The sequence below is a fragment of the Protopterus annectens genome, chromosome 2.part1 (genome assembly GCF_019279795.1).
Source record: "Protopterus annectens isolate FY-2018-M chromosome 2.part1, PAN1.0, whole genome shotgun sequence".
Lineage (NCBI taxonomy): Eukaryota > Metazoa > Chordata > Ceratodontiformes > Protopteridae > Protopterus > Protopterus annectens.
The window spans coordinates 94848424-94859268 of NC_056729.1; the positions used below are offsets into that span (position 1 = coordinate 94848424).

The 10845-nt window shown below is 39.2% G+C and overlaps 1 pseudogene; it reads right to left on the reverse strand.

Moving 5' to 3' along the window:
• Nucleotides 1-8779: 8779 nt before the first annotated feature.
• Nucleotides 8780-10268, reverse strand: LOC122794828 (annotated as a pseudogene).
• Between the last annotated feature and the right edge of the window lie 577 nt (nucleotides 10269-10845).

A 10845-nucleotide genomic window follows, 5' to 3' on the forward strand; every position in this document is an offset into this window, starting at 1 on the left:
AAATAGAGATTGATCACCAACCATTAGTGACAATTTTGAAAAAGCCAATGCATACCACCCCAGCATGATTGCAACACATGATGTTAAAATTGCAAATGTGCAATTTCAATATTGTTTACAAAAAAGGTAAATACTTGTACCTTGCTGATCCTTTGTCACTCAGACACATGACAGCGCAGCATGAAAATGAAACCGCAGACTTTGAAGTCATGCAAGTCAGAAATTTTTGGTCATCATGGCCTGATGAACTAAGAAATCACACAACTTCAGACCCAATTCTCCAGAAGCTGAAAAACATTATCAGTCAGGGATGGCCAACACAACAAACCAGTTTACCACTTGACATTTAACAGTATTTTTCTTACCAAGACGAGCTCGTGATAGAAGATGGAATCATCATAAAAGATCCAAAAGTGGTAATTCCTAAAGCATTACAACAGTAGCATATCAAAATTTTGGATTGTTGTCACAAAGGTACTGATTCAACCAAAAGAAGGGCAAAAAGGATTGTATTTTGGCCTTCTATTTGCAAATATATAGAGAAGGGAAACTCTAGCATGTTCAATTTGCAACAGCACCAAACCGCATCAAAAAAAAGAACCACTTCAGTTACACCAGATTCCAATTACCAGAGCTGACGGTTGCTAAAGATATTTTCGAATGGAAATGTCAACATTACTTAGTGCTAGTAAATGCTTACTCGAATCGGTTTGAAATTGACCTACTTCCTAACTTGATGTCCAGCACAGTCATTACAAAATTGAAGAGACATTATTCTGTTTATGTTTGTCCGCACAAGCTCATGTCTGACAATAGTGCACTGTTTACAAGTCAGCAGTTTAAGAAATTTGCTGAGTCTTGGGACTTTATTCATATTACCAGTAGTCCACAAGCCAGTGGGTTAGCTGAATGTGCAGCTCAGGGTGCAAAACACTTGTTGGAGAAATCCAAGAGAGATGGTACCAATGTTTTCCTTAACTTACTCATTCTCAGAAACATTCCTCGAGACAACTTGCTTGGTTCACTTGCTCAGAGATTAATGTCCAGACAGATTAGAACAACTCTACCAATCAGTAGACAATTGTAAGTACCAAATGTAAAGTACAACAGAGTGGTCAAGGCTCAATTTTCAAGAAAACATCAGTCACAAAAATTGTCCTATGATAAGACCATTACTACAAGGAGAATTTGTGAGAATGCAAACATCTATAGGATAAGTCTGAGTGGGAATCTTGAAGAATATTTATGAAGAACTGAGATCTTACATCTTACAATATGAAGGAATGGATTTCAGATAGAATCGAAGACTTATTACCTGTCTCAGAACCAGTGATGCAGCAGATTGCCTATGTCAATGACTTTAATTTGCAGAGTGGCTCTACACCTGTTCGAATCCAAAGTATAGTGTGCTTCTTTTACATAATTTTGATGTAATCCTTGATATTCCAGTTGTGAAAGAATCCCCAGATACTGTTCCTGCTGTTAAACCCAGTCAAAGTTTGTATGTTACCAGATCGGGTAAAATTTCCAGACTGAATCCAGAATATGCAGCGACTTAGACTTGAACTCAGTTTTGTTTGTTAAAATGTTGATATATTGTCTAGCTCTCAAAATGTCTTTGTTCTCCTATTTGCATGTCAAACAAAATTAAAGAGGGAGGATATAGATCAGTGTGTATACTGTGCCTAGTCAGCCACTGTAGTTAGAGAGTATGTGCATATAAAGTTACTGAGCACGTGCGAGATCAGGGCCATTTTGTATAGTCATTCAGTGTGAGTGTAAGCTTGAATGGAGATGCACATGTGAGTGTGTTAGAAGTAATGATTCAGTCAGTAAGCATATGAAGTTCGAAGTATATGTTCCAGTTACAGCTCCTGATGTGTTTATGTACAGTAAATAACTTGAACCCATCCCTCGCCTCAATGTCTCATTTGAATACATGAGACATGTGACAACAGGTCTCAATGAACCATGTTAAGTCAGCCCAGGATGTACAACCAATGTAAAGAATACAATGATCAAAGCACAAACAGTAAAGAAATTACATGAAAGCAATCATAGTGTGAAAATGCAAACTAGCAGTAAATAATTCATATAATCAGTCCAGTACATGAGAGTGAGCATTATTACACAAATGGTATGTTTAGGGAAGATTTTGTAGAATTTAGTGAGAATACCACAGAGGAAGTAAAGGACAGAAGTAGTATGGAAGGATTAGCCAGTAGGTGGAGTTGATGAGGTGATAAGTAGAGGTAAAAAGACTGTGGGAGGAAAATTAGTGGGGGTGATGGAGTAGATTTAGGTGCAGGAAGTCTGTTTGAAAAGGTAAAGTTTTAGTTCTCTCTGAGTGTTTTTGAAAGAATGGACAGACTTGATATCATCTGGAATGGAATCTAATATTTTTGTAGTGAGAATGGAGAAGTTGTGTTCTGTGATTTATAGCTTGGAAGAAAGGGGTTAGGTGTATTATGGAGCTGGTTAGTGATTTTAGGTTATAAGTTGGCAAGAGTGTCACTGGATCTTAAGTGAAAATATGGGAAGGTTTGTTCAATGGTCAGCCTGATCACTAGATATCCCAACAGATGAGTATTTCTTTGCACAGGTAGCCATTTTGCTTTGGACAGTGTAATGCAAAGGTGTTCTTTTCTGGAGGGAGGGTGATGAATCTATACATTTTTATTATTGCTGAAGGGTGGACAGATTTTTCTTAGAGATGGCTGTGGTGAGTGGAAGGTCATACTCAAAGATATGGAAGGACTCCTTTACTAATTGTTACTTTGGCTGTGGGGTTGAGAAAATGGGAGATTTTTCCAAGCCCAGAAAAGAAGTTTATTAACTTTGGATTTGGTGACTTGGAATTTGAGGTTAGGATTTAACCAGATGCCAAGGTACCTATAGTATGAAACTATTTCCCATAGATCAGTGTGTATACTGTGCCTAGTCAGCCACTGTAGTTAGAGAGTATGTGCATATAAAGTTACTGAGCACTATTTTTTGATTGAGGCATATGGACCAGGCTGGGTTAATTTTAAGAGTTTTTGTGGAGTTTCAAAATAACATAGCTTTCTTTTTTTTCAGTTGGGATTAGATGATGTGAGTCTAACCAAGACTGTAATGAGTTTAGGTTTTATTCAAGTTGGTTCTTAATGGTGATAGGAGAGGAGGCAGACTTGTAAATAACCATGCTATCTGCAAATATCAAGTGGTAGATTGTTAATAAGGAGGATGAGGAGAACAGGTTACAGTATAGAACCTTTAGGAGCTCCTTGGGAGACAACTGTCGCAGACAAGGAAGAAGAACCAATTTATACCTTAAAAGAGCTATTGGAGAGGAGGTCTTTGAACCATAAGGTTGCCTATGTAGCTACACTTTCTGAGTGGAGTGAGTCCAGAAGGAGATGGAGATTGACTGTGTCAAGGGCTTTGGGAAGGTCTACAAGACTATGTCTATAAGTAGGCCTTTGTCCCTGTTCTGTAGTAAGTTATCAGTTAAGGAGAAAATAGTGGTCATGGTACAATGCTCAGTCCAGATTCCATGTTGATGAACTGAAATTATCCTTTAGGATTGTAGATGGGATGTAGGCTGAGTGTAGAAGAGCTTTTTCTGAACTTTACTTAGGGTTAGGACTGATAGATGTCTTTTACAGTTTGTGGGCTTTGGTTTTGGGAATAATCTTTATTCTATTGTCCTCATATGGGCATAATGTTTTTGGCTATGCAGAGGTTGTAGAGGTGTTTCAGTGGAAGGAGTAAGTGTTATTTACATAGACAGTTGAACCAGGGATGAAAGTCATCTGAACCAGGGAGCATCTGTATATATTTTGTCTAAGAAGTGTGGCGATGCCTTTGGTATTTATCTTTTAGAAGTTGAAGGCAGGGGAAGTAAGAAAAGGAGGATGGAGTATGTTGAATTAGAAGCTGAATGGAGAATGTATGAGGGGAGAAAGATAAATTCTGTGAGAAAGTCTGTGGCTGTGAGGTTGCTATGTTTTGATGGTGACTTTTTTAGAGGAGCCAAGTGCTAGATTCTGGCTAATAATGTTATTTACTAGCTTCCAGAATTGATTTTGGTTATAATTGATTCTATGTCAGGTGAGAGGAAGAGAAATTTAGCTTTGTAATGCCTGGTGGATCTTTTTGGAAAGGTTCTATAGTAGGAATAAATGGCCATTGTGACTTTTGATGGGTTTCTTTTCCATTCTTTCCAGGCATTGCTTTTAGCTCTCTGGTTACTTATTTGTTTTTGATGGGTTTTAGAAGATGGAAGACTTTGGGGAAGTATCTGTCTTATAGAAATAAAAGGAGGTTGGTTAGTGAGGTGGTGACATCTGAGGAGTTAGTGTTTGTTAGCAGGCTATGCCATTGGATTAGACAGAGAGAGTTGCCATTTAAGGTTGTTAATTTGTAGTTGTGATTTATGCAAAAAGTAATTATTTGGACTCAGTGTGTAGTGGGTATATGGAAAAGGTTATTTAGGGTGGCAGCATGTAGAGGTTGGAGATGATGGAGGTTTCATTGGGAAACTTTACGTCTAACAGCGAGCGGTTACCTGTGTTGAAATTCAGTCTTATGTAATCTTTGACTAATTGAGTCAGGCCAGATTGGTAAGGTACTCTTGAATTTATGTATGTTTGGGATGGAGGAAATCTATGTTGAAGTCACCTAAAATGGTAAGGTTTATGAATGGGGTGACTTCATCAAGGATGTTGTTAAGTATTTTAAATTTTAGGGGGTTTGAAGGTGGTGGAAGGAGTCAGGACTGGGGTGAGGGGTTGAGTTGAGGTAATGTTAAGGAAATCCAGTTAGGATAGTGGTCATTAGAGGATGGGCTTTGTTTTTGTTTGATGAGTGAAGTTATCCTTTGCAAAGAATGTTGTCGCTCCCCCAGATCTATTGCCTGGTCTAGTATTAAAGAAAATGGACTAGCTGGGATAGTGGAATTTGAGTTGAGAGGTGTCTTCGTTTATCTAGGATTCTGTTATTGCTAGGATGTCAAGGTTCTTTGATGAAATCAGTGAATGCAGTTGCTCTAGTTTGTTTCGGATGCTTCCTGCATTTAGTAAAGATATATTATCACTTGGGTGATGGGAGTTCTGGGTTTGGTTCAGTAAAACTGAAGGAAAATAATTTAGATAAGAGTGGTTGTTTTGATAGTGAGTCAAAGTGCTTTTTAATTAGTTATTTAAGTGGGAATTGATTTTGAATGTGGGAACAGCTGGTAGTGGAGGTTTTAAGAGGATGATAGATTTATGGTGAGATATTGTTAGATTAGTTTGTTTAAGAGGAGATGGGGAGTTGATGGAAAGATATTTATTGCATTGTGCTATGAGATTTGAAAGACGTGTATGTGAGGTCATGTGGGAGGCAGTGTAGGAGTCTAATTGCAAGGTTTTATGAAGAAGAGTACAATGACTGCTGTGTACTGTATAAATCACTATGTTGCAGGCATATACATCAAAAAGTAGATTTGCTGACTGGTGGATCTTGTGGCGGTAATGTGGCTGTAGAGGAATGTGTCAATTTGATGGTGTGTTTGTTTAAAGGGGTGTGCTGCTAACAGGGGAATGGGATGCGGAGACAGAGGTATTATTGCAGTATGTAGGGGGTAGTGGAGAATTTGGGGGTGCTAGAGGAGCAAAGCAGGTTTTAGCCCCCTATAGTCAATCAGTGCACATCTGTGCACTTGAAGCAGCAAGTTTCCTTAAAGAAGCATGAAAGGCAAGTACCTTGTGACTTAGTTCCTGCATGAATTACAACATGGGAATGACAGACAGGCTCTGTGATACAGAAATGGCATGAAACCACAAAGTGAGTCAGGTGCCTGTAGAGTCTAAACATTCCCTTTCACCACGTTCCTAAGCTTTGTTTTGCAATCTAAAGGCTAACTGTCAGAAAGGAGGGATGAAATGAATCTTTCCATGGAGGAGGGCATTGCCCCCTTCTCTAACACATCACTGTTGATGTGTTCCTAATATATATATATATATATATATATATATATATATATATATATATATATATATATGGGTCTACTTCATTTGCCCGACACTTCCATTTGCCTGACACCCATTTGCCCGACCCCATTTGACTGAAATTTCATTTGCCCGACACTTCATTTGCCCGACACTTCATTTGACCGACAAGTATTAATGGCAAGAAAATGGAATATGCCCCCTTCCCCACTGTAGTGTGACCCTGGAGTTAGAATATATAGTTAGGGGGGTGTGGGGGCGAAGCCCCCCACTTAATTTCATATTATATTGTTAAGTTTTGATGTAATATTGCTTAGTAAAACAAAAGTAAGTGGGGGGCTTTGCCCCCCCAGCCCCCCAACTATATATTCTAACTCCAGGGTCGCACTACAGTGGGGAAGGGGGCATATTCCATTTTCTTGCCAATAATACTTGTCGGTCAAATGAAGTGCTGGGCAAATGAACTTTCAGTCATTTGGTCTCGGGCAAATGGGTGTCAGGCAATTGGGAGTTAGGGCAAATGAAGTAGACCTATATATATATATATATATATATATATATATATATATATATATATATATATATATATATATATATATATATACATACATATATATATATATATATATATATATATATATATATATATATATATTTACATATACATATATACTTATTCAAACGTTTCGGATATCAAATGTTTTTTTTTACACTGGCACAAGTAATCAAACAGATGATCACAGTGTGCCAGCATTAGTTTGTGCAACAATTTCTCTGTCCCTCATGCATGCTGGCTATGTAATCACTGTTGTTACCATATCTATTTATTCCCAGTCACTGAAGTGAAGGCTGTACACAGAATGACCATCATTCAGGCAGCCTTGAGGGATTTTTCTATTTTGTAGTCTCCAACCATCCTTGAAGATTAAACATATTTTTGAGATATATCTGCCACTGTAATTCTTATCTTTAGAAATTTTTTTGTGTGCTCAGCTTGCTCCTTCCTTCAGTATTTGAGGAAAGATGGGTTAACAGAGCCACTATATTTCCAACAGGCTTTCTCCTCTCACAGTTATGTCTCTATTAGAAACAAAAGTTAAACCACAGACAGCATTACTGCTTTTTTTTAAAAGCTAGCTGATGACTTATTACAATAAGACCAGCCTTTAATGCTGCCATTTCTGACTTCAACTGCACTCCAAAGGGTGTTGTTCTTTCAATAAGGTGTTAAACCCAAGCCCCATCTACTCAAGTTAGTGGTAACTCAGGTGGATATCAAAGATCCCCCCCTAAAAACTCAGGCCCTATCTGCCTACATTGATGGTAGATGCTGTGAGATCCTTTACATCCACCTAAGCTATCAAAAAGAGTGGATAGAAGATCCTCATTGCCCTTGACAAATTTCTCCTAAGAGTGTAAATACCATCAAGGGTCTCCTTTGAAAATAGGCTACTAGCCTAGTGAGGCTAACCTGGTCAACAAAGTTTTAAATTAAATCTCCACATCTGTTTTCATTTCCAAAGTAAAGCAAAAATAGTATGCGTACTGACAATTTTAAACAGTGTTAATGGTAATGGGGGAGCATGTAATGGTACACTGGAATGGCTGTGGGGGGCCATGGTCCATTAGCCTGCCTAGGGCTCAGTCAACAAAGGATAAATAAATAAATCTTGTGGTTTGATCAGGGCATTATGATACCTGTTGTCTGAAGGGGTGCCCTGTGTAGGAAAATGGCTGGAATTTGAATCATGTTATATATCCATGCACATAGTGGTAACAATGCAATAGTAAACTACTTCTTTTGGTATCTCAAAAGTGCTTATGTCCCTCATATGGGCACCTGTTGGTTCATTATGTGCGTGCTGTAGCATAAACCCTTTGTGCCCCAAAGGTACTACCCATTGGAATCTATGTGAGGGGTCACCAGTCCTTTCCAGGAGACCATTCTTTAACAGAAATCTGTCTTTTTGGTTATATGTGGCCCTAAGCCCATGATTGTTCTGTGCATCACTTTCAGCAAATGTAGTTCCATTGGGATCTTGAATGAAATTATAAAACTCCCATAGAATTTTATCTCCCTGCCACATATTTACCAAGTCAAAATAAGTCTTGTCACTATACAAGTGCAAAATATAATCCTGGTGCTGTCTTTTTTGCTAAGTAACTACATTTACACTTGCTTCTTGAACTGATGTTATTCTGGCACCAGTGTCGATTTATGCAAAAGCTACCCATCCTGAGACCCAGCCTGTGTGGATGGCATATCTCCTTGCTGAATGACAGAGATGACAGATAACTTACTCACCAAAACACTGCCTGATTGCTCCAGTAATTCTTTTTAATACAGATTAGAATTTCACAGGAAACAACAGGTCTTGGAGGTAAACACTGGTAATTTCTGTATCCCCAACTAACCTAAGCTGCAGAGACTATAACACAGGAAGAGAAATCACATGCAAACAGAGAAAGGTTGGAGGAGAGTACTAACTTATCTAAGAGCAGCAGGGGGCAGGAAGAGGAAAAACAGGCTGTAAAGACATCACACTCCCTGCATGGCATCAGTAGATACCACTATTAATATATATATATAATAACCACAACAGGAATTGTCAATATGGAAGGCTCTCGTCCAAGGACCTGTAACACACACAAAAAGAGAAAACACAAACAATAACATTATACATGAACTTCCCCAGAAGGCAGCACATGTGGCATAGTCTTCAAAGTTCAGATAGCTTCAGCATCTGGTACAGTGCTGGAAACATTCTTCAAAGGTAGGAGTAAGAAAGTGACTGGCACTGTTCCCACTATTGTACATGTTGGAGATAATAGTTCTGACTCCCCTCTGAAGTAACAGACTCTAGAGAGCTTAGCAACTCTGACACAGAACCAACTCCTTCATAAGTGTAAATTTCCAGTGAGTCATAACGAGGAGCTGATGGATCAGCATAATTTTCTCTTAACCACTGATCGATAAAATCTTTTATGTCATTGTTATCACTTATGTTGGGGCAGGCCGTAGGGGGAAATCTAGTATCTGGTACAACATCTCTGCATTGTTTATTGTCCTCCATAGCTTTGGGGTTCCTCAGAGTACCAATATCAAAAGCTTGGGTGTCTTCTACCCCACCTCCTTCATCATAGTAGTTGACAGTGTTGCCTCTGATGTCTTCTTTGGATATGATTAGGGGTCTGCTTTTCCACTGTCTCCTCAAGGCTGCAAACAACATTACTGTAATTAAAAGAATGATGATGCAGAGAATCGTGGCAACCAGGGCTCCAGTACTACACCCAGCAGGAAGTACAAGTGCTACAGCACTGCACGTCCCTAAGATGCCTTCCACATCACAGGCACACACTTTAATGGACAGGGTGCTTGTATTGCTAAGGCTTGGGTACTCATTGTCTGAGATAGCAGCTGGAAAGAAGTATGTGCTCTTTTCATGACAACTATATCTTCTTTTAGTCAGGATTCTTGTATTATCGTCTTTATAGTCTTGTACAGTAAAGTTACATCTGCTTGTTACTTCTTGATCAATTTGAAATGAGAACTGATGTCCATAGTGGCAGTCATCCTTATCTGTAGCACTAATGGTCTATATCAGCTGTTCTGCCTTGGCATTTTCACAGACAAAACTTTCATAGGACTTGTCTAACTCTGGGGCATTATCACTGACATCCAGAACTTTAATGAAAACAGGAATATGGCTACTTTGCTTTTGGTTAATCATCTCATTTGCTATAACCGTAATATTGTGTCAAGCTAATGTTTCCTGGTCAAGTGGCTTTTTTACAGATACAATCCTTTCTCATGAATCTTTGTCAGTGGGAATGTCAAACATATCCATTTCCCTGTCCGGAAACAATGTCATAGTCAACTTCTGCATTCTTACCAGTGTCAGTATTGGTCACTCTGAGCTTGCCTACATATTTGCCAACAGCGGATGACTCCAGAGCACTGAACTGGTGGGTATCTTTGAACTGCACACTTGCGCTGAAGGCAGCTCTGATCTGTCCTGGCTTCTGCGGGTAGTAGACTACAAAGGATGAGAGATACCAGCACTCTTCACCTCCCTTCAGTGGTGGAGCAGGTACTGTGCGATTATTATCCAATATCTTTTGCATAAACATCACAAAGTGCTCTTTCACGCCAGGTTTGTTTCTCAGTGTCTTCTTGAATGAGATAAATATAGACATATCTTGCTCCCAGTTGCTTGGAAGAATAGCTCTTGGACTGAGGGAGAGTAGAGGAGTTGTCCAACTACTGGAACTATCCTTCACAAGTCCATTGTCCATCAACTTAGTGAATTCCTTGTCTTCAATAGAGGGAGCTACCTTATTGTCATTGCAGGTAGTCTGAAAGATTGCATCACCGAGGTCATTGTGGGATATGGTCTTACAACAGATGTCCTCCTTCACTTTGTAGTGCAGCCATTAGATTGGATCAGGCACGTGCCTCACATGATAGTGACAAGTACACCATTTTGTGTGGGAAACACGTCTGTTTTCTGACAGTTTCTTCTTGCAGGAATTCACATAGTAGATTCTGTGTGTCTTGTCTAAGCAGACATCACCAATTACAACCCAGCCCAAATCAAGTCTCTGGGCATAAGGAGCATTATTACAGCCATTGCACTGCTGGTGCATTTTGTAAACTCTTGGGATGCCTCTGCCCAAAAGGATTAAATTTTGGCACTCTTGTTAAGAGAAGGAATGCAATTGGCTATTCTCTTGATATGGTATTGGTGACATGCACCTTCTGGAGTGGGAATCTCTTCCCTGTTGTCTGGCAGCTGATCACATTCAGTAAGTATGGGAAGAGGAAACTGTATTCCAACAGATAGTTGGTATCATAAATACATATGCTGTTCTT